Source organism: Tiliqua scincoides, chromosome 11 (genome assembly GCF_035046505.1).
Source record: "Tiliqua scincoides isolate rTilSci1 chromosome 11, rTilSci1.hap2, whole genome shotgun sequence".
NCBI classification, from domain to species: Eukaryota; Metazoa; Chordata; class Lepidosauria; order Squamata; family Scincidae; genus Tiliqua; species Tiliqua scincoides.
In genome coordinates, this window is record NC_089831.1 from 23,912,717 (window position 1) to 23,936,557 (window position 23,841).

Consider the following 23,841-nt stretch of genomic DNA (forward strand, 5'->3'; position numbering starts at 1 on the left):
GGGAAGGGGAAAAATATCCTCTTATACCAAGTTGTCCTCCTGCCACCTCCTATCCTGATCTGTGCTGGTTACCTGTTCCAGCACAGGTTAGCGGTGGGCTGTCAGTGGGTTACCTGGAAAGATGATCATCCTGGAGTATTATCTCAAGGGTTCCCTCAAGGTTCTCTAACCCCTTACCTTAGGGTTTTTGTTGTTGTTGTTTTGTTTTGTTTTTGTGAGGCTTACCCTGCAGATGCCTGATCTTGTCTGATCTCAGAAGCTAAGCAGGGTCAGGCCTGGTTAGTACTTGGATGGGAGACCGCCTGGGAATACCGGGTGCTGCAGGCTTATACCAAAACACATAGACGAACAGGCCTTGCTGAGGGAGAGTCAGCATGGCTTCTGTAAGGGTAAGTCTTGCCTCACAAACCTTATAGAATTCTTTGAAAAGGTCAACAGGCATGTGGATGCGGGAGAACCCGTGGACATTATATATCTGGACTTTCAGAAGGCGTTTGACACGGTCCCTCACCAAAGGCTACTGAAAAAGCTCCACAGTCAGGGAATTAGAGGACAGGTCCTCTCCTGGATTGAGAACTGGTTGGAGGCCAGGAAGCAGAGAGTGGGTGTCAATGGGCAATTTTCACAATGGAGAGAGGTGAAAAGCGGTGTGCCCCAAGGATCTGTCCTGGGACCGGTGCTTTTCAACCTCTTCATAAATGACCTGGAGACAGGGTTGAGCAGTGAAGTGGCTAAGTTTGCAGATGACACCAAACTTTTCCGAGTGGTAAAGACCAGAAGTGATTGTGAGGAGCTCCAGAAGGATCTCTCCAGACTGGCAGAATGGGCAGCAAAATGGCAGATGCGCTTCAATGTCAGTAAGTGTAAAGTCATGCACATTGGGGCAAAAAATCAAAACTTTAGATATAGGCTGATGGGTTCTGAGCTGTCTGTGACAGATCAGGAGAGAGATCTTGGGGTGGTGGTGGACAGGTCGATGAAAGTGTCGACCCAATGTGCGGCAGCAGTGAAGAAGGCCAATTCTATGCTTGGGATCATTAGGAAGGGTATTGAGAACAAAACGGTTAGTATTATAATGCCGTTGTACAAATCTATGGTAAGGCCACACCTGGAGTATTGTGTCCAGTTCTGGTCGCCGCATCTCAAAAAAGACATAGTGGAAATGGAAAAGGTGCAAAAGAGAGCGACTAAGATGATTACGGGGCTGGGGCACCTTCCTTATGAGGAAAGGCTACGGCATTTGGGCCTCTTCAGCCTAGAAAAGAGGCGCCTGAGGGGGGACATGATTGAGACATACAAAATTATGCAGGGGATGGACAGAATGGATAGGGAGATGCTCTTTACACTCTCACATAACACCAGAACCAGGGGACATCCACTAAAATTGAGTGTTGGGCGGGTTAGGACAGACAAGAGAAAATATTTCTTTACTCAGCGCGTGGTCGGTCTGTGGAACTCCTTGCCACAGGATGTGGTGCTGGCGTCTAGCCTAGACGCCTTTAAAAGGGGATTGGACGAGTTTCTGGAGGAAAAATCCATTATGGGGTACAAGCCATGATGTGTATGCGCAACCTCCTGATTTTAGAAATGGGTTAAGTCAGAATGCCAGATGTAGGGGAGAGCACCAGGATGAGGTCTCTTGTTATCTGGTGTGCTCCCTGGGGCATTTGGTGGGCCGCTGTGAGATACAGGAAGCTGGACTAGATGGGCCTATGGCCTGATCCAGTGGGGCTGTTCTTATGTTCTTATGTTCTTATGATCTCGGAAGCTAAGCAGGGTCAGGCCTGGTTAGTACTTGGATGGGAGACTGCCTGGGAATACCGGGTGCTGCAGGCTTATACCATGATCTCGGAAGCTAAGCAGGGTCAGGCCTGGTTAGTACTTGGATGGGAGACCGCCTGGGAATACCGGGTGCTGTAGGCTTATACCATAATCTTTCGAGACTGAAGGTTGCCAACCAGTGTGGTAAGGATCTCCCTCTGATGAGATGGTTCCATCAACACCAGTTCAGGATGCTTGCAGGTCCTGACAGATCTCAGAGATAGCCACAGTAGTCAGTATCAAGAGCAGAAGATACGAGTCCTTTGAATTGGCCAGACCCAGGATAAAAATCCTGTCTCATGACCTTCCCTGATCAACAGGGCTGTACGTTCCACCTGCTACAGTTCCTGTCTGAATGAATCTAAGAACCCAATCCTATCCAGCTTTCCAGCACCAAAGCAGCCTCAATGTAAGAGAACAAATGTTCCCTTATCTTGAGGAAGCCTCCATGACACCCCCCCCCCCTTCCCACTGCAGGATGCAGACGTGCCCTGTTGGAAAGTTGGATAGGATTGAGCCCTAAGGTCAGTAACCGACCACAGAGGCCCAATCTCAAATCGAAGATTTGGTCATGATTTGCCCCTCCCCCCAAATGTAAGTCACTCGCCCTGTTGCATTCTAAGTCCTGACACCCCAACCTCACTCCCTGCCCAGAAGTTGACCCTGCCCTCCTCTCAAGCTGCCGGATCAAGTTCACAGACCTCCCTGCACCTTCATCTGCAGTGACAGGTCACACTGGTGCCAGGTTTGGCACAAATTTAAGGTAATCAATAGCCAAGTTGCAGATTAAAGGGACCTGTTTGCCGCCATCAATCACTGCCATTTACACGGGCGGCTGTCAGGCAGCAAATGGAAAAAGAGATGATGTGAAACAATCCTGTCGGGAGGTTTTTAACACTCTTTACAAATTGCTGCAGTGAATAACTTGTTGCTTGTATTTATCCCTTTTCAAATTGTCTCTTCGCCGAAGTCATCCATCTTCATTCGTCACTGGAGGCCCAGGCTCCGCAAGCAGCCACCTCGCGATTTGTACACACGCTGTGAGGATGAGCCTCAGTGGTGGGGTCCCAATTAGTCCCTGGTGCCACACCAGAGAGGCAACGTGAAGTACGGAATGTGGAGTGTTTCATCTGTTTCAAACATCAGAATCTAGTTCAAAATAATGTGGGAGTTCCATGACTGAACATCCCAGGATCTTTGATTTAAAAAAAAACACAGTTGGGGAGATTGAGAGATAGCCATGGTTCAGGGGGAAGGAAAGAGTCAAGTCTCTTGACCCAAGTCCCATTCTCCCCAAGCTGCTATTGGTTGGCAACCTTCAGTCTCGAAAGACTATGGTATAAACCTACAGCACCTGGTATTCCCAGGTGGTCTCCCATCCAAGTACTAACCAGGCCTGACCCTGCTTAGCTTCCAAGATCAGACAAGATCAGGGGATAGTGTTCAGTATAGGGAGATGGTTGGCAACCTTCAGCCTCAAAAGACTACAATATAAGCCTACAGCACCCGGTATTCCCAGGCGGTCTCCCATCCAAGTACTAACCAGGCCTGACCCTGCTTAGCTTCCAAGATCAGATGAGATCAGGCATGTGCAGGGTAACAGAAGCTGCTATTGTGTTGTTGTTTTTATCCTGGAGGGAAAAACCTATGGTCACAAAAACCAAGAGATGCAAGGAAGTTACTAATGGCCCAACCCTATAGCTGGGGAGGAGGGCAGGAAGTCTGGTCTAGAGGGTAAAGCCTCCGTTAGCCCGAAGATAATATCAGAAGGTCGCCAGTTCGAGGACACCGTCAGCTCCCTGAACAGCTGAGAATGGCGAGACCTTGAAGCAGCTGACAAGCCCAGCTGAGCGATTCCATCTGCTCTTGGTGTGAGTAAGAAGCGTCTTGGCTGCCCTCCATGTGAGAGATGGAGCTGCTTGTCAGCCTGCTGGGAGAACTGGAGGCCAGAAGTGAGACCAAACCAGGAAGATCCATCTGAAATGTTGTGTGGTTCTTGAAAGAGAGAAACTTTATGATTGTAAAAAACCCCTTGAGGGATTTAGGAACGCCTGCCTATGTAAACCGCCTTGAATAAAGTCAGAGGAGTAATCCGATGACTAGAAAGGCGGTATATAAATACTTAGTTATTATAGTCCGCTAGCACTTGTGCAGCAGACACTGTTCTAATTGTCCTAAAAGTATAATAAAGCGCTTTGATGACTTTAGAGTAAACCTCTGGTGGGAAGGCCTGCACCACCCTACTGGTGCCAAATCCAGATTTATGGTCACTGGAGAAGGTAAGAGCTTCTCCATGTGATACAGGGGAACGGTGGAATGGAGGGAGGTTTTCAGGGTGGGGGACGGCAGGGATAGGGTAGTTCAGGCCTGGTAGGGGGGCTGGGAGTCCCATGTCCCAGGTCTGAGAGCCCGACATGGGGCTTCTCAGATTTGTACCAGTGATTTAGCTGATGCAGATCCAAGTAGCCCTATTGGGCGGGCTAGGGCTCAACTCAGGGTAAGGGAACAAATATTCCTATACTCTTAGGAGACCTTCGTCCTGCTCAATTTCTGCCCATTATACAGCATGGGCCATGTGTCCCCACTACTTTAGCACTGAATAGGATTGGGCTATAAGTGGTGAAGGGGTTGGAGTATAAGGCTCCAGAAAGTACCCCTTAAGACCTTGACCATTCTTTTGAGTCCGCAGCAGAACAGAAGATGTTAATCACATAGTTTGACCCTGCATATTTTTAAAAATGTAAATAATAGCCACAGAAGGAGGGAAAATCAGAATCAGGAGTGCGGAAGGGTTGAGAAGAGTCTTTAATGCTGGCCATAGCCTAATCCACATGCAGACTGGAGACCTCCATAGTTATCCACCTTGGTATAAAAGCTGCCCATGGCAGTTTCTGTTCAGGGCAAATAGCCATTGGAATAAAAATGCATGCATGCTGGGGGCAAAGGATAGAAGCCCCCTGCCATGGTCCTGATCCTGAATGAGCCCCACAGCTGCTATTTACATTCAAGAAAACGTGCAGGGCAGAACTGCATCCAGTTTGATCCCAAATTGAACTCCTTGCGGAACAACTTTTCTCCTGCCTTGGAACTCTCTCTGGTCTTGGTGACCCTGCTTCCAGACTTTGACACATTCCTCACTTCTTCCTACTTCACACACTGTTCATGGAAAGACCCGCAGAACACACCTAACCTCTTCCTGGTAGCCTCTAAAAATGGATAGGTTGCACAGTCTGCCCTTGCCCATGAGAAGACAGAAGTAAAGTTGATGAAAAACGTCTGCATTTTATTTTATTTTTAAAGAATATGGCCTTAGGTTACAACTGCAGTGGGTCATTTTCTATGTCCAATCATGCCTGCACTTTAGTGTTAGCTATGGATACAAGGTATTGAGGAGCTCAATCATGATTTGACGTTCATGATTTGGTAGGAAGTTGTAATAAAAGTTAAACAAAATAATCAAAATCCTGATTGGAATGTAATTAAAAGTTCTAATTAAAGTAGAAAGAGAGAGTGAGATTGCATGGATATCAAGGGTTGGGCTGGGGCTGAAAAGGAGGTTCCATGCTGCTTCTTTCCCATGTTTAAATGAAAATATTTGAATTGATCACGGATAAAGGGAAGATTGCAATGTTATTGTAAGCAGAATGCCGCAGTGGGGGTTCATTTACATGACCACCTACCACTGGTGATAACGGAACAGAGCCAGCTGTATTTGGGTTTAATTTCGTCAAACTGTTGGTCATTTCAACGCTCTCACTGTAGTCATTTTCCGCTCACACAGATGGAAATAACTACGCAGTGGTAAGTGGAGTTAATTGCTGCTGCTGCTCCACCCACTGTAATTAAGAAAGTTAGCTTTCAAGATGATTGATGTTGTTCTCATGAGGATGTTATTCCACTAGCACCAGAAGAAATTGTCATCTCAGTATGCCCTGCGATTGTCAAATAGGACTTTTGGTGCTTAATAACATCACCATCCCGGGCTCAAGTTGGTGTCATGGCTCAGAGAAGGATCTGATGACGCAGAGGAAATACGGGAAGGATAGAGTGGATAGAGAGATGCTCTTATCCCTCTCACACAACACCAGAACCAGGGACATGCACTCAAATTGAGTGTTGGGAGAGTTAGGACAGACAAAGGAAAACATTTCTTGACTCAGAGTGCAGTTGGTCTCTTGAACTCCTTGCCACAGGATGTGGTGAAGACACATGGCCTGGATGCCTTTGAAAGGGGTTTAGACAGATTTCTGGAGGAAAAATCCATCACAGGTTACAAGCTATTTTCTGATTTTGGAAATGGGTTATGTCAGAATGCCAGGTGCAGGGGAGGGCACCAGGATGCATGTCTCTTGTGTACTCCCTGGGGCATTTGGTGGGCCACTGTGAGCTACAGGAAGTTGGACTAGATGGGCCTGTGGCCTAATCCATCAGGGCTGTTCTTATGTTCTTAACCATCCCAAGAAGGTGTACCAGAAACCATTGATCTACCATGGGAGAGGGGGGATGTTTATACTGATCCAAAGGCACTGTGGTCTCTAGAGGCAAGAAATTCTTCCGTCATGGCATCCGCAACCCATTCACTGAATCACACCAAGAAACAACTTTGTCCACAATCTTTTCCTAGCTTGCACACACACACTTATGTGGGTGAAACAGAAAATTCGGACACCGACTGACTGCAATGGATACATCAGAAAAGGAGCTTCAGGATATTATTCATAAATTCATCCAGCGCAGTAGTCACTCAATGGAAGGCATGCTGATATCCTCTACGTACATAAACCGAATGATTGTGCAGTGGTGTTCCCAGAAGGGAGTTCATCACTATGTTTTGCAGGATGCCTCAACATGCCATGTAAGCTGTTCCTCCCCCTTGCCATCGGACCCATTCTGGGCGGTGAGAGCAACACGACAATGGGGGTGGGGTGGGCAGATGGGGTCCCAGGAGGGAGGTGGGATCAGCAGCGGGTCCCCAGTCTCTAGTTATTTACTTATGCATTGATTGATTGATTGATTGATTGATTGATTGATTGATTGATTGATTGAGGTTGTGGCATGAAAAAGGTTGAAGAGCACTGATGTAGTAAACCATTCTATGCTTGAAGAGGGTCTAAACACACAAAGTCCCAAGTTTTCCCCAGCCTTACAACCTGAATGCTCCTGGTTGAAGCATCAGAATCCTGGTTCAAGCACTGAGGTCTATTCAAAATTCCCATCCCAGAATGTCTTGTCTTCCATGACCAACTTATATTTCTCTGTGGCTCATCACCTCTCTCTCTCTCTCTCTCTCTCTCTCTCTCTCTCTCTCTCTCTCTCTCCCCACACACACACACACATCTCATCCTGAAAGTTAAATGTATCATTTCTCGCCCGTGAATTTTTCTCTCCCTCATTTACCAGCCTTATGACTGAATGCTTCAATTTATTCACTGTCCAATGTCTCGGAGCCACTACCTTCCTGTAATTTATGCCCTGTGCTGTCTGCTTTTATTTGGCTCGGCAACATATTCCAGGGATAGAGTTGCTGTGAAAGATGCTACACCAAATAAACTCGTATTATGCCATAAATCTCGGGCCAAGTTAAGGAATAAAGTGGCAAGCTGAAAGTGGAGGGCTTTGATAGGGCTCGCTTAGCATCGGCAGTGAAAAACTAATTCCTTGGGTGCAGGAACTGCTGAGCAAAACTCTATGGCTGAATTATGCAAGAGTTCAGGCTGGAGGTTCACTGTGGTCCCTTTCAACCTTGAAATCTATCAATCTGGAGAAAATATTATTCCCATTATGCGAGAATATGGAGTTCTTGACAGAGATCAGAAACTCAAGGCCAGGGGGAACTAATGGAGCTTCTAGAAACAGAGATTACGATCTCCATATTTACTGTTGAGGTGACCCCATTTAGCCTCAAATGCCTGATCCCAGTGCTGTTGGCCCCAGTGATATTTCGGCATTCAGGCCTCACAAAAGCAGTTGAGGAACATGAGAAATGGGTCTTGCTGTACTAAGGTGGGAACGAGCCTGACAGATGTGTGTGGCTGTTGGGCAAATGACACCCAGTACATCCAGAATGTGATTTTTAAATAGGCTGGCTGATCAGCAAAGGAAGTGTGACTGGGCTGGTTATCATCATGTTTTTAAAAAGAAATAAAACTATTTTTGGCCATTGTCATCACCTTTCTGGGCTTCAATTGAGCGAGTTTATAGCCAGCCTTGCGACTCCCTCCCTCAAGGGGACTTAATTCCTAGTGAAAACCACACACGTACCCAAGACTAAGCCTCACTATAGGACTTACTTCTGAGGAACTTTCATCGGCTAGGACTGCATATGTATTAAAACATGCCACTCTTTCAGATATACCAATTCTGAGATACTCTTTCAATAACTCAGGGTCAATTTAAATATCCCATAGGATCAATTCACCAAGTTTTTACTTGACTGTACCACTTTGGGCTGCAGATGGAAGCACTGGTGAAGCTAGAGGGGGTGCAAAGCACTAGGTTTTGCAGGGAGTCTTACCATGGCATGCAAGCAGCCCTCCCCTTCAGAGTCATTCCAAGCACGAGGAGCAAAACAGAGGTGTCCACCTCCATGCCTCCCTGCATTCACTTCCATTTTGAAGAATGAATTTTGATGAAGCATATTTTTACAGCTATATGGCTATAACAGCTGGCGACAGTTGTTATAAATATAAACAGTCATATATTTAGGTCATATATTTACCCCTGGGGGCTGGGGAATAAGAATAGGCCCTCAGTTTGACTGTACTTGTCATAAGAGGCGACTAAACAGCCACCGGGTAGATGGGACTCGTTAGCCTGGAAAGGCAGCTCATCTGAGAGAAGGAAAACTCTGATCCCAAACCTCCACTGCCTTGTGGCTACATCCAGTTATGGGAAAGGCTTCAGGAGTCAACCTCGAGGCAAAATCCGGAGCCGGAGTCCCTGAGGCAGTTCATGGCTGAACACAGTCACGTTCTGGCAACTCCTGCGACGCCGCTGGAACCAACCGTATTGGCCTCTGCCTTTCCATTGGACCATTTCAGCGACGTGGAGAGGGGGGATTTGCTGCGTGGGTAACAGCCTATCCTCCATACCTACTTTACCCAGGCTTTGCGCACTGGAGAGGACACTGTTCTAGAACCACCATTCAGAACGTGACACCATAGTCTTCCGAGACTGAAGGATGCCAACAACAATATTTAGGTATATGCAGGCCCTACTGATGACACCAGGGGGCAAGCACAACTAATCCCTACTAACAGACACTTATAAACCAGTCCCTCCCCAAATGACCAGGGCTAACGGCCAATTAATTGCTGCGTTGTTATCTTAACATTGACCCCAGGAGTATATTCTCATTGTGACCCAGCTGAACTCAATAGACTTTTGCCAAGCATGTTGATCTGGAGTCTTTCCAGGGTTGTCACCCCAGGTAGAGTTAAGATTTATCTTGGAATACTTTGCCTAGACGGTTGGTCAATCAAGGATGGATTTTAGGATTTCAGTGGATTAGGTCCTATGTTCTAGGCATCCTAGAAGCATAACCTTATATCAAGCTGAAGAGAAGCTTGAGAAATACACCCATATCATTGCCTTGGCACAAAGTTCTTGGGGTGCTGTCTGATGCACAGATCTCCTTTGTGCATACCTGCCCATATTTGTGTAGCATTGATATTTTCCGTAATTGACCGAGGACCCAATCCTATCCAACTTTCCAGCTCCAGTACAGCTGCAGTGCAACCCCTAGGTAAGGTAACAAATGTTCCCTTACCTTGTGGAGGCCTCCATAACTACCCTCCGACCACAGGGTGCAGCACAAACCCCATTGGCATGGCTACACCAGGAATGTTCGATAGTATTTGGCCATGCGTCACAGTCTGTTGTCAGTGAGGCTAGGACTGAAGGTGTACTGGCAGGTAGGCAGGCAGGCAGGCTTCCTTGGTGGGTCTTGCATGCTTCTGCCATGAGAGGAAGGAATGTGAATTTGGGGAGCTCTCCAGAGTGCTGAATGCAGTGACCAAAAACAAAGAAACAACATGCCAGCTTTTATTTATTTATTTATGCGGATATTTATATACCACCTTTCTTTGGTCGTCAGATTTCTCCTCAGACTTTAATCCAAGGCTGCTTACACAGGCAGGCTGTTCTAAACCCCCGTAGGGATCTTTACAATTGAACAGTTCCAGTCTTTCATAGAACTCCTCCTTCCAGCTGGATTCCTTCCCGGTCTGGCCTCTCTCTGGCCCTTTGCCTCCCACGCTCCACTTGACGGCAACTCCTCTCTGCCTCCGAGGGTCAGCTCATCAGTATACCATCGTGTCCTCAGTTCTCGGGTACTTCCAGTTGTTTCGAACTGGCAGCCTCAGATCTTCAGGCATACAAGGTGGCAGCTCTACCAACTAAGCCAGACTGCCTGCCCTTCAAGCCCATGATGGTGTTTGAATGCTGCCTGCTCCTACTTGCATTCTTAAGGACACCTGTAAGAAAACCTTACATCCAAAACATCTAAAGACAGATATATCTTGGTAATGTGTGAATGGTCATGGGCAGGTTTTCTGTATCTATGTGACCAGAAGGAGCAATGCTGGTCTGCGAACAGGTGTGCCTCAATCTGTGGCAGACCTCCCAAACCCGCACCCTGGGGCAAAGGTCTGCAATGGCACCCCCCATGAGATGCTGCCACCCCCTGCACACAAATCTGCCCCCCATTTACCTGAGGCTTACGCAGCCTAATGCGACTGTAGTCTGCATCGGGGAAGCTTTGGGGCTTCCCCAAGGCTTTAAACTGTGCCTCCAGAAAAATGGAAGCACAGTTTATGACCCCATCATGAGCTTCCGAAAGGCTTCCGTGGGGTCCTAAAGGCTCACGCCCTGGGCATTTGCCCCATCGTCTACAATGGGAGGTCCACCACTGGCCTGAATCTCAGAATTTCCACCTGAATATTCACACATCTATCACAAAGATGTGTGTCATCAGTTATATTCCAGTGACTTTCCAGCATATGCCTTAAGAATTCAAATTAGAAGGAAATAGTGAGGGAAATGTCCCCAGCCCTGATAATAAAGATTGCGTTTACTCTCTCTCTCTCTCTCTCTTTCTCTTTCTCTCTTTCTCTTTCTCTCTTTCTCTTTCTCTCTCTCTCTCTCTCTCTCTCTCTCTCTCTCTCTCTCTCTCTCTCTCTGCTGTAATGTGCTCTTAGACTTCTATGGTTACTCCATTCATTCAAGCAGCCCGTTGGCAATCCTGTCCTGGAAGTAAGGACATCACTGAGGAAGTGTTCACTGTGTCTGTCTGGGTATAAGACTTTTCTCTGGCTCTGTAGGTGCCCAAGTCCATTACTCACACCAGATCCTAGTGTCCCCCCACCCCCCCCAAGCCTGGAAGTCCTTCCTTACTGTACTTGTGTCTCATACAATCTCCATCACCTCTTCCCACCTATTTGCAGAGACTGTGTTCTGTTCTGCACCTTCCTTTCTCAAGTTCTTGATCTTGATAAGGTTGTGACGGAAGATTCCGCAGGGCTCATGGCCCCAAAATTCTTCACCTGAATAACATCAGCAGGATGCAATAAGGAACTTTCCAACAAGACTGCAAAATTACCTCTGGTCAGCAGAGGGAGCAGAGGTACCACCTTCAGAGGTCGCTCACATGGCATAGGTGGGCCTGATGTGTGAACGAAGGGATGCATAGCCTGCGTGGCAGGTGTTCAGCAAAGCCATCTGGAGTACAGGAGGATTCGCCTTACTTGATGGAGCGCCTGAGCTTGTCAGGGTTCTGGGTGATGCAGAGCAATATGGGGATTAGTTAAACCAGGACAAGGGATGCTTTGGACCAGCAGACCAGCACAAAGTAGCTGCGGTAGGGCTGCAAGACTTCACAACAGGAAGAAAAACAGGTGGTTTCTACCTTCTTTTCTGTGCCTTAGTGAAGATTGGAGGAGCAGGTTAAGGAATGGCACTAAACCGAGCCATCTTACTCCTCCTGCTGCTTTGGCCAAAAATGTGTATCTTGTGCAAGTAGGTACCAGGGGCTTAACAGTGTGCAGAAGTGATCGGGTTCATGCCTGCTCATAAGGATGTCATTGCTACCCTCTTGGCATCTTAAACTTTGGTAACAAGGCAAGGGAGGACCTCTGCTTGAGACTTTCACAAGCCAATGAGAGAAATTACTCGACTAGATGGACTCATGGCTTGACCTTTGGGGGGCAGTCCTGATGTCCCATCGACACTCAGGCATCCAGGTTCATCTCCATTCCAATCTCTTAGGACAGTGGTTCCCAAACTTTTTAGCACTGGGAACCACTTCTTTAAACAATACTCTATCGGGACCTACCTAGGTTGACCAGACTTTTAAGAAAGGAGAACTAGAAATTTATTTATTTATTTATAAGTAATATTAACCAGAAAAAAACCCTCAAATTTATCTCCCTATATTTACACAAGCTTGCAAACTGCAGGAGCTGAGCTCTTTGCAGGGTAATTAGCACCTGCAGTATCTGATTTCAAAATAGCTTCAGGGCTTGAGCCAATGAGTTATCTGATCTTCCCATCACCCTCTGGTGACTCACCAAAAATCAGGTTGTGGCCCACCAATGGGACCTGAGCTGCAGTTTGGAAACCACTATCTTAGGATGTGCAGAACTGGGAAGCAGCAGAACCTCTGTTTAAATCTGTGCGACTTGAAAGAGCGTGCGGTCTTGAGACGTCAATATCCAAGCATTTCAAATGGAAGGAACTAAACATTGAAACTGAACTGCAAGCATGTGGTTACATGTGCAGAGAGAGAGAGAGAGAGAGAGAGAGAGAGAGAGAGAGAGAGAGAGAGAACACAGAGGAACTTGGTGTTCTCTAGAATTTCAAGTCAATCAATTCCAGGAGACAAACTTTGCAAACTGCAGGAATGTTCCTCTGCTTGCCAGGGTGGAAGGGAGGAAGAGAGACACGGAAAGGACTCAGAGCTCTGTTGTAGCTGCCCCCCCCCCGGACATTTCTCTCCAGTCCACCCCAGTCTTCAAGAACAATAAGCAGCCATTGCTTAACGCAATGCTGCTCTTCAGCCATTTTTCCTCTCGCTGAGAAGCCATTTGCATGATGGATGAGTCCTCTGCCAGGGCATTTTTATTTCTATTATGTTTAATTCACTTTATCCATCACTAATTTCTCTTGGGCTGCACACCCATAATGTAAGCGTGTCTCAGCATTTTGCTGCACTGGGCAAACTTTGGTGTATATCACCCTCCGTGCGCCCCATACAAATTACCGAGAATGCTGACTGGCGCCTGGGAGCAATGCTAATCCGGGGTGATCCGTCACCACCGGCGGGGCTCTCGGGGTCACGTGAGGATTTCATACAAGATAAATGGCGTCCGGCCAATGTTCCAAAGCCCATTTTTTGGTGCCAACTTCCCTTCCTCTCTGCCACGAGCGTCTTGCACTCCGCATGTATCAAGAAGAGCTGCTTATGCCAGGTTAAGGCTGAAACCCAAAGCTTGCTTATTAGGATCTTGTTTAGTCCTGTGGTCATCAAGTGACAAACATGGATGTGTGAACCTGCCAGCACCTAGGCAAAAACAGGTAATCCACGTTCTTCACTGAGAATTCTTAATAATACAATAATAATACAGGTATTTATATACCACCTTTCTTGGTCTTTATTCAAGACTTTATTCAAGGTGGTTTACATAGGCAGGCTTATTTAAATCCCCGTAGGGATTTTTACAATTGAAAGAAGGCTCTATCTTTCAAGAGCCACAACAATTCAGATGTTTTGTTCTGATCTGGCCTCCATCCTGGCCTCCATCCTCCCACGCTCAGAGCAGATGGAAGATAGCTCGGCTCAGCTTGTCAGCTGCTTCAAGGTTGCACGGTGCCGGTGGCCTCGAACTGGCGACCTTGTGGATGTTATCTTCAGGCAAATGGAGGCTCTACCCTCTAGAACAGACCTCCTGCCCTTATCCAGAAATAAGACAGAAATTCTTATCCAGAAATAAGTCAGAGCATACATAACGTTTACACCTGCCTGTAAGAACACAGGAAGAGCCCTGCTGGTGGGTCAAAGGCCCATGAAGTCCAGCTTCCTGTTTCTCACAGTGACCCACCCGATGCCTCAGGGCCCAATCCTATCCAGCTTTCCAGCTCTGGTGTAGCCACAATGCAGCCCCATGGTAAGGGAGAACATGTTCCCATCCTTTAAGAAGGCCCCAGTGTCTGCCCCTCTAGCACAGGATGTAGTGTACATCCTACTGGCACAACAGCACCAGCACTGGAAAATTGGATAGGAATGGGCCCTCAGGAAGCACACAGCAAGAGACCTGTTGACACTCCCTTGCATCTGGCATTTAGATGCAGCCTACTTCTAGAACCAGGAGGTTACATACACCTATCATGGCTTGAAACCTGTGGTGGAGTTTTCCTCCATAAACCTGCCCAATTTCCTTTTAATGGCAACCAGGTCAGGTGCCATCACCACATCCTGTGGTAAGGAGTTCCACAGATTAAATACATGCTGGGTAAAGAAATATTTTCTTTTGTCTGTTTTCTCTAACGCTCAGTTTTAGTGGATGTCCCCAGTTCTGGCATTGTGTGAGAGGGAAAAGAACATCCCTTTATCCACTCTCCATGCCATGCAGCCGATTATAAAAATTATTGGGAGCCCTTCCCTTCGGGGACCCTGCCTTCCAAAATCAGGAGGATGGAGATCAAGGAATGGACTCCTTTGGGTATTGCTCTCTGTTTGTGAATTGCTCTTCCTAAAAAGGCTCCCTTAGTGCCAAGATGACAAGAGAGAAGAAATGGGCAAAGACCTCTTTTAAAAACAGAAAAAACCCTCGGCTTGAATCATTTTTCTGCTGAGTTGCTTTTGTTCTGTTGCTTTATCTTTCCTGATATTTTAAACCCTTTGTTTGGGTGCCGCTGCTTATTGATTTGGTTTAATTGGATTCACACAAACACTCAGTGTTGGCAAATTGTGGAAATTAATGGGCAGTCGATTCAGGAAAGACGCAAAAAGGAAGCACTTCTCTGTCCAATAAGTAACTAACTTGTGCAATTCATGGCCTCCAGATATGCCGATAGCCACCAACCTCCCCTCTGTTTCAAAGGGGACAGATAAGCCCTCTTGGTTCTATCAACAGCAAATTCCTTATGATAGTTCAAGAGAACCTCCAGGTACTAAGGCAATTTACCTCTGAATATGAGCTGCTGGGGTACAAGCAAGGAAAGGCTACTACTTCATGGTCAGCTTGCTGTTTTCCTGGAAGCATCTGAATGGACATTGTTTTGGAAACGGAAGGTACAATCCTATGCACACTTCCTGGGAATAAGCGCCATTGACTATAATGCAGCTTACATCAGAGGATTGGACATGCATAGGATTGGACTGTACACTTTTTACAGGACGGATCCTGGCCTGACCCAGCAAGACAATTTTTACTATTTAACCACAATTGCTCAGTGGAGCATCTGTGTTCAGACACAGCATATCACTAAATACCAGACTTGGGAACAATCATGGGGTTGGGGGGAGGGGAAGAAAGGAGGTTGTTGCTTTTCTGCTGCTTCTCAGAAGCCTCTATGTGGACATTCTTAGAGAAGGCAGACCTTCAGTCCAGTAGTGTAGCTGCCTCATCTGCCACCTGGGATGATGGCTCCTGGCCTCACCCTACTGTGCAGACAGGAAAGCAATTGGCAGTGATGTGATGACATCGTCATGTCACCACCAGTTACTTCTGGTAGCCATTTGCTGCGCTGTTCTCTCAGAGCACAGAGGAAAAGCAGCTGGTCCAAGCAGCTTGGAACATGCAGAAGCCAAAGAAACGTTTAAAGGCAGTGGTGGGGGTGCAATCTTGCTGCTGCCCCAACTCCTTAGGAACAGTGAGGCAGCAAGATGGTGAAGCCGCACCCACTGGTGTGCAACTGCAGAGGCTGTGGCCTCCATCTTGGCTGGCACCCCTTATGTGATGCTCCGTGGCCGCCCCCTGCCCCTGACTAGCTAGGCACCTGCTTCAGTCTCATCAGGCAGGATTCTTCTTAAATTCTATTGGTTTTCTCCATCCTTAATAGTCCTGAATTGGACTGGTCAGTTTATGCAATAGGGTGAGTTAAACATCTGCAGGCATAAGAACGTAAGAACAGCCCCACTGGATCAGGCCATAGGCCCATTTAGCCCAGCTTCCTGTATCTCACAGAGGCCCACCAAATGCCCCAGGGAGCACACCAGATAACAAGAGACCTGCAAGGCTTCCTGGGAATTGTAGTTAAGAACATAAGAACAGCCCCACTGGATCAGGCCATAGGCCCAACTAGTCCAGCTTCCTGTATCTCACAGCGGCCCACCAAATGCCCCAGGGAGCACACCTGATAACAAGAGACCTCATCCTGGTGCCCTCCCTTGCATCTGACATAGCCCATTTCTAATGGATGTATACTCTGGGAAGCCAATTAAGGAACCCTTGGAGATTTCACTATGAAGCCCTCTCTTTTCTTCTGAGTCCCACCCATGCAAGCCGAGCACTTACAATCCTGTGCTGAATCCCTTCAGCCCAAGTCCCGTTCAAGTCAGCAGGGCTTAACTCTGCATTACTGATGACTGGGTCCTTGCAAATCCTAACACCACCTTTCTCGTCCCCAAGCGTGGCAAAACTCTGCGTTCCAAGAAGCGAAGTGCATAAAATTCCCTGCCAGGCAAAAGTACAGCTCTTTTTGAGGATCTCATTAGGAAACCAATTATCCTGTGACACCAACATCCCTGTATTTACAAGGGGGAAGGGGAAAAGAGAGAGAGAGAGAGAGTGAGAGAGAGAGAGAGCCAGAGTAAAAATAAACTGTTTCTTTGAAACACATTTGCTTTCATAACCCCCAAAAATAAAATCCTTAGAACTGCTCCCGACTGAGTAAATGGTACAGAAAAATGCCAAGGGGGAAATTACATTTCATTTTGCCATAACCAGTTGAAAGAGGTGATTATCAAATCAGTATGTTACATATACCTGATCAGAACAAGAAACAGGTCCTATTGACAAATGAACACTCCACGGAAAACAGACCTGACATTTTAGCTCAGGAGAGCCAGCTGTGTCATGCGACTTATTGGCTAAACAATGATTATGACTATTAATTGTTATTATTATGAATGTTCTTAAGTCATTCCATGGCATGAAAAGTAAACAGAACAAACACTGACCCCAAATCATTGGATTAGAAAGAGATAAAGAGGATGACAAAGGGCCACCCTTAATTAACTGTTAATTATGGAGGTGTCCATCACTGGGCAGTTCTTTTGACTATTCCCCCCCATCCCCTATCCCCAGATGTCAGTCTTGCCCTGAGTGCCTTCTCACACTCTCCTGCCAATGGCTCATCACATCCATGCAACCAGCAGTTCATAGTCAGTGGAAGGTGATCTGCCTTGGTTGGTTGGCAACCTTCAATCTCGAAAGACTATGGTAGAAGCCTACAGCACCCGGTATTCCCAGGCGGTCTCCCATCCAAGTACTAACCAGGCCTGACCCTGCTTAGCTTCCAAGATCAGACGAGATTGGGCATGCCTTCATCACCCAAGATCTACTAGCTTTGTGAGAGTGAGTTCCACAGGCCTCAAAGGTGTTTTTTGTCACTGTCCTCATCGAGCTTCCTACAAGCCTTGAGGAACAGGTCCTCGATCCACACTCTAACGATGGGTCAGGATGACAGCTTCCTGCTTGCCAAAAGAAACCCAGCTTTCTTTCTTTCTCAGGTGGGTGGGCAGCTGCAATTCATCTCCAACCATACTTTGCAAAGTGGCATACAAATATTTTTAATGAAGATAATTAATAATTGGAGATGGGTTTTTCTGTGATAATGAAATAAAAACACATCAAAACGCTTTCTGCACTTCTCGTATTTAAAAAAAGAAAAGAAAAAAAGCTGAAATACAAGGATGATAATGATGATGATGATGATGATGATGATGATGATGCAAATAGAAATGGAAAGGCTGTGGAAGAAGACCAAAGTGATCCCAGTGGCGACTGGCACCTTCGGTGCTATTCCAAAACAGCTTGAAGAGCACTTGAACATTATAGGGGCCACATAAATTACCATCAATCAACTGCAAAAAGCGGCGTTAACTGGGAACAGTTAACATTTTGTGACAGTATTTAGAGGATAAAAACCAGGCATCCCAGATCCTTGGGAAGGACTCGATGTCTGGATAAAACAAGCCAGTCGATCACACCTTCCTGACTGTGCAAAAATCTCATAATAATAATATCTGCCCTTTTGCAGCTGGGCTTTACCCTGGAACTAGATCTCATCCCATTTTTCAAGGGTTGGCAATCCTGTGACATCACCAGACCTCTTCTCAGAAATCCCAAGTTTTGGGAAACATTCAAGCTGGTGACCTTAGGGCCAATCATGCGAACAAGGGCATGCACTGCATCCTGCAATGGGGAGGCAGGCATGAAGGCCTCCTCAAGGTAAGGGAATGTTTGTTCCTTTACCTTGGGGCTGTATTACAGACGTAATACAGAATACAGACGTATTCTCGGCATCACCTGGCAGGACAAAGTTCCAAACAACACAGTCCTGGAACGTGCTGGAATCCCTAGCATGTATGCACTACTGAAACAGAGACGCCTGTGTTGGCTCGGTCATGTCGTGAGAATGGATGATGGCTGGATCCCAAAGGATCTCCTCTATGGAGAACTCGTGCAAGGAAAGCGCCCTACAGGTAGACCACAGCTGCGATACAAGGACATCTGCAAGAGGGGTCTGAAGGCCTTAGGAGTGGACCTCAACAAGTGGGAAACCCTGGCCTCTGAGCGGCCCGCTTGGAGGCAGGCTGTGCAACATGGCCTTTCCCAGTTTGAAGAGACACTTGGCCAACAGTCTGAGGCTAAGAGGCAAAGAAGGAAGGCCCATAGCCAGGGAGACAGACCAGGGATAGACTGCACTTGCTCCCAGTGTGGAAGGGATTGTCACTCCCGAATCGGCCTTTTCAGCCACACTAGACGCTGTTCCAGAACCACCATTCAGAGCGCGATACCATAGTCTTTCGAGACTGAAGGTTGCCAACTACAGTATTACAGCTGCATCAGTGCTGATAATTTCAATAAGATTGGGCCTTTAGGATGCTCACCCATTTCCCCCCCTTGGCCCTTTCCTGAGCCTCTCCAGTTGTGACCTATTAAATAATAATAATAACTAGGTATTTATATACTGCCTTTCTGGTCATCAAATTACTCCCCTGACTTTAAATCAGGGAACAAAAGTGCTTATCCTCTCCCCACTCCTCTACACACTCCACTTCATGTCCCCAAAAGTTCTACTCAGTGCTCAAACAGGCTGTGCTATGCAGGAAGGAGCCCCAATCCACACTGCATCAGTTCTGAATAATATATGGTGTTGTGGATTTCATTCCAACGCAGCCCTCACAGTTAAGTCAGTCTCGTGCACTTGAGACAAATGTTCGCACTCCGATTCTGGCAGATCTCCAGGGGAAAGAGGCAAACTTTTTCTCTGTGGTGATTCTTTTTCTTCAACATCCAAAAACCTGCACATCAAACTTGACACTTGAACTGATGAACACTTGATGGGCAATTGCCCAAATTATTTCAAGCACAAGCACAGATCTTGACTGACAGATAAACTCTGTGAGAGAGACTTGAGTTCTGTATCTCTTGTAGTTGGGGACGTTGCTGAATGCTGGAGTCAGAGAGGACCTGTTGCTCAACAGTGATGGAACAGGAGATTAACAAGCTCCAGAATCCTAGCCCTAGGAAGGAACCAGTCTCATTACAGTGGAATGCAAACTCCTTTCCTATTAAACATCTGCTAACAAAGCAAACAGACAAATATGGAAATCAAACCACGGTTGCAAAACCATGCCCAGACATTAGTGTGTGGTTTTCCCCACCCCACACAGTTGCTCCTATATTCAGGTTGCGCTGTGTTCTTGGCCCACCACAAACAATGGGATAATAACAATAATTTACAATAATTATTACTCATCCTGCTTTAGTCTTATAAGGAGAAACTGTAGCTCAGTGGTAGAACATATGCTTTGCATGTTGAAAGTCAATTGTCCTACAAGTCATTATATGTAATTTAAATGTATTAAATTGCATTTGGCAATTGGACAGCCCTACTAAGGAGGAGGTTACCCCATCTGGAATGCTTTCGGGAGGTAACAGAATAGTTGGACTAGATCAGAGTTTTTCAACCAGTGGTACTTGGGGTGGTGTCTGGTGGTACACATGGGACCCCCAGATCCTCGCCGCTTGACAGTGAGACCAGCAATGCAATGTGACAAGCAGTAATAAGAGGCTCAACTTGGTGCGCAGGGCTCCAGCATGTTCTTTTTTAGAACTTGAAAAAGCCTTCTCTTTCACCCTGACCCTCTTACAAGGGTTTGTTGTATCACATCTGGCCTCCTAACCGGGAAGTAATTGGTGATGGCATCATATTCAGTTACTTCCAGAGGTATTTCCAATAGGTGGACCAGATGAAGTAGTATGGCAGGGGACAAACATTGAGAATCTTTACTCAGCGTGTCTTCACAATCTTTACTCAGCGTGTGGTTGGTCTGTGGAACTCATTGCCACAGAATGTGGTGATGGCGTCTGGCCTGGATGCCTTTAAAAGGGAATTGGACAAGTTTCTGGAGGAAAAATCCATTACGGGTTACAACCCATGATGTGTATGTGCAGCCTCCTGATTTTAGAAATGGGCTATGTCAGAATGCCAGATGCAAGGGAGGGCACCAGGATGAGGTCTCTTGTGATCTGGTGTGCTCCCTGGGGCATTTGGTGGGCCGCTGTGAGATACAGGAAGCTGGACTAGATGGGCCTATGGCCTGATCCAGTGGGGCTGTTCTTATGTTCTTAACTACAATTCCTAGGAAGCCTTGCAGGTCTCTTGTTATCTGGTGTGCTCCCTGGGGCATTTGGTCGGCCGCTGTGAGATACAGGAAGCTGGACTAGATGGGCCTATGGCCTGATCCAGCGGAGCTGTTCTTATGTTCTTATGAGAAACATTGGGCTAGAAGATGCACCCTAATGAACTCTCAAATTTTTACCTTCCTTTTAATTTAGCAGGGATGTGCCAGAGCCACAATGCCAAGACTTGTCCCACAACTCCATCTCCCTTGACTCAACTCGCCCTTGAGTCACAATGGTGGCCATCACGTCCAGAGCAGTTTTCAAGCCATTTTGACTTGAGTTTGAGTATTTTTTAAAAGAGAGCCAAGCCCTGGAAGTGGCAAAAAAAAAAAGTGCACATACACCCAAAAGAGAGTCAAAAGTACACCTAAACGTGAGTCGACTCGAGTCTATTCAAGCCTTTTCATTTGTAAAACCCCCGAGTCCTGAGTCAGTGCCCAAGTCTTTGACACCCGTGACTCAAGTCTGTACAAGACATCCACATCTTGGCCCATCCCTGTAATTTAACTCTGGTTCTGTCTGAACTTTCCCTTTGGAAGAGGATGTTGGGTTCGGCTTGCACTTGTTGGGGAAACATTTGGGGTGTGTGTGTGTGTGTGTGTGTGTGTGTGTGTGTGTGTGTGTGAGGGAGGGAGGGAGGGAGGGAGAGAATCAATAAAGAATGTGTAAGAAAGTGGCCTTTCCTTATATCACAGGCAAAGACAACAGGCTGCTTCCATCTCTGCTGCATCATCAATGACTGTTAATAAACGGCACCTACGTCGGGGCATGTCTCCACAAAGGCATGCTCGGTGAACTTCAATTTGAGAGCGAGAAGATGCCAAGAACCAAGAACCTCATTATCAAGGCAATGTGTCTTTTCATCTCTTTTGGATAGCGGCTGCCTTAGTTTTTAATTACATAGTGCAGGTTTCTTTTTCAACCTCTTCTCCAATTACTTGCATCGCATCTGCTCGTGAGCACAAAATACTCTCGATGAAATTCCATATTTATGCAACCAGTCTCCCTCTCCCTCTCTCTCTCTCTCTCTCTCTCTCTCTCTCTCTCTCTCTCTCTCACACACACACACACACACACACACACACACACACACACAGAGAGAGAGAGAGAGATAGGGCTGATCCAGCTTCTCTCTCTCTCTCCCCTCTCTCTCTCTCTCTCTCACACACACACACACACACACACACACACACACACACAGAGATAGGGCTGATCCAGTTTCTCTCTCTCTCTCTTTCTCTCTCTCTCTCTCTCTCTCTCACACACACACACACACAGAGAGAGAGAGAGAGAGAGAGAGATAGGGCTGATCCAGCTTCTCTCTCTCTCTCTCTCTCTCTCTCTCTCACACACACACACACGCACACACACAGAGATAGGGCTGATCCAGCTTCTCTCTCTCTCTCTCTCTCTCTCTCTCTCTCACACACACACACACACACACACACACACACACACACACAGAGAGAGAGATAGGGCTGATCCAGCTTCTCTCTCTCTCTCTCTCTCTCTCTCACACACACACACACACACACACACACAGAGAGATAGGGCTGATCCAGCTTCTCTCTCTCTCTCTCTCTCTCTCTCTCTCTCCCTTCCCACCTCTTGCTCCATAAACTGCCAGAACCTACTGGAATTTGAAGAGGCAGCCTTCAGGTCTGGGCACTGGTACCCCTGGAGGTGAAATGGCAAAGTGGCAGAGGAAGAGCAGATGGACTTTTGCACGCCATGTAGTACAACAGTACACCCCAGGCAGTTCCGTTGGTTCCTCTTAGCTGTAGCCGTAATGGTTCCAATAAACACCGGAAGCAAGGATTGGATTTAAACTAGGCCACACTTATCAATACCAGTTATGGAAACACTGTAATCACTGCTGCAGATCCTATCTTCAGCACCTCACTCTCTTAAAGGAGAAGGTATCTACTCCCTGTTTCCCCTTTGAATGAGCAAATCCTAAGGTAAGGCTTGCTGGCACAGTGGCTGCTACATCTACGGTGTTCCAAACATGCCTTTGTGACTACTTGTGAGCCAACAGTGGGGGGAAAGCCTGTGCCAGCCAGCCAGTGCTGAATCTGAGTTCCTGGGCACCAGCAAAGGTAGGTTAAGTGCACAGCAGTGCAGGGGCTGGGAGAGGGGGTGGGAGGGCATGTGGGAGATGGGGAGGGGTGTAATGGGGCAGGGGGAAGAATGGGGTGGGAGTGGCTTGAGAGAGGACAGGATTGGCGGAGGAGGCCTCCACTGTATCCTAACCTCCCTTCTGGGGACTTTCCTGTAAACAAGCAGAAAGAGTTTGGATCGCTTCTGCCCAGGATATTTATTACCCAGCATGCCCTTTGATACCGTTTAGTCTAATTGAGCCTGGCACGGAGCGCAAAGTTGCTAATGTATTTCCACCATCAACTGTATCTGCAAACAGATGGAAGTTACATGATCACATCCTTTTGCTACTATTAGGGAAAGCGGCCGAGTCTTTGCTTTTAACTTACAATTTAATTACTAGGCATATGGAAATGTCAGGGAACGTTGGCGCTGAGGCCCTTTTACGGAATCTATATTAGATTCTGCCCTTCTCTGTTGTCTCTCTCATCAAAGATGTAGCAAGCTACCATGAAAGAACATCAGTCTGCAATAAATGGACTCTGGCTTCATTTGCTTCCTGTTTGTGGCTTTGGAGATAGATCATGGACTAGGGGGCATTCTCTCTCTCTCTCTCTCTCTCTCTCTCTCTCACACACACACACACACACACACAAAGCATGTAAGGCTCTAGCAGTCTTGAACTAGAGACTCTAATTATATGGGCCCAAGGCCAGTTAAAGTCGGCTGGACGAATTCCTCCCAACTGGACTCTGTTCCTAAGGGGTCCCCAAGCTAAGGTACTCCAGTCTTGTCAAATACAGACGGCAACACATGGCAGGATATTTGCAAGATCATTTGTGCCCAAAAATTAATCTACCTTGTCAGTTTTACAACCTACCAAAAATTGGGTCACGACCCACTAGAGGGCCACGGACCCACAGCTTAGAAACCACTGGTCTAGATCCATTTGGTCCATTAACTCACATGCAGTTTTTAAACAAACATAAGAACATAAGAAGAGCCC

General features: G+C 46.9%; 2 pseudogenes; one reads left to right on the forward strand and one right to left on the reverse strand.

The window, feature by feature from the left end:
• The first annotated feature begins 212 nt into the window (after nt 1-212).
• On the forward strand, nt 213-327 carry LOC136662753 (5S ribosomal RNA; annotated as a pseudogene).
• A 2,988-nt stretch (nt 328-3,315) lies between these two features.
• Nucleotides 3,316-3,435, reverse strand: LOC136662710 (5S ribosomal RNA; annotated as a pseudogene).
• Between the last annotated feature and the right edge of the window lie 20,406 nt (nt 3,436-23,841).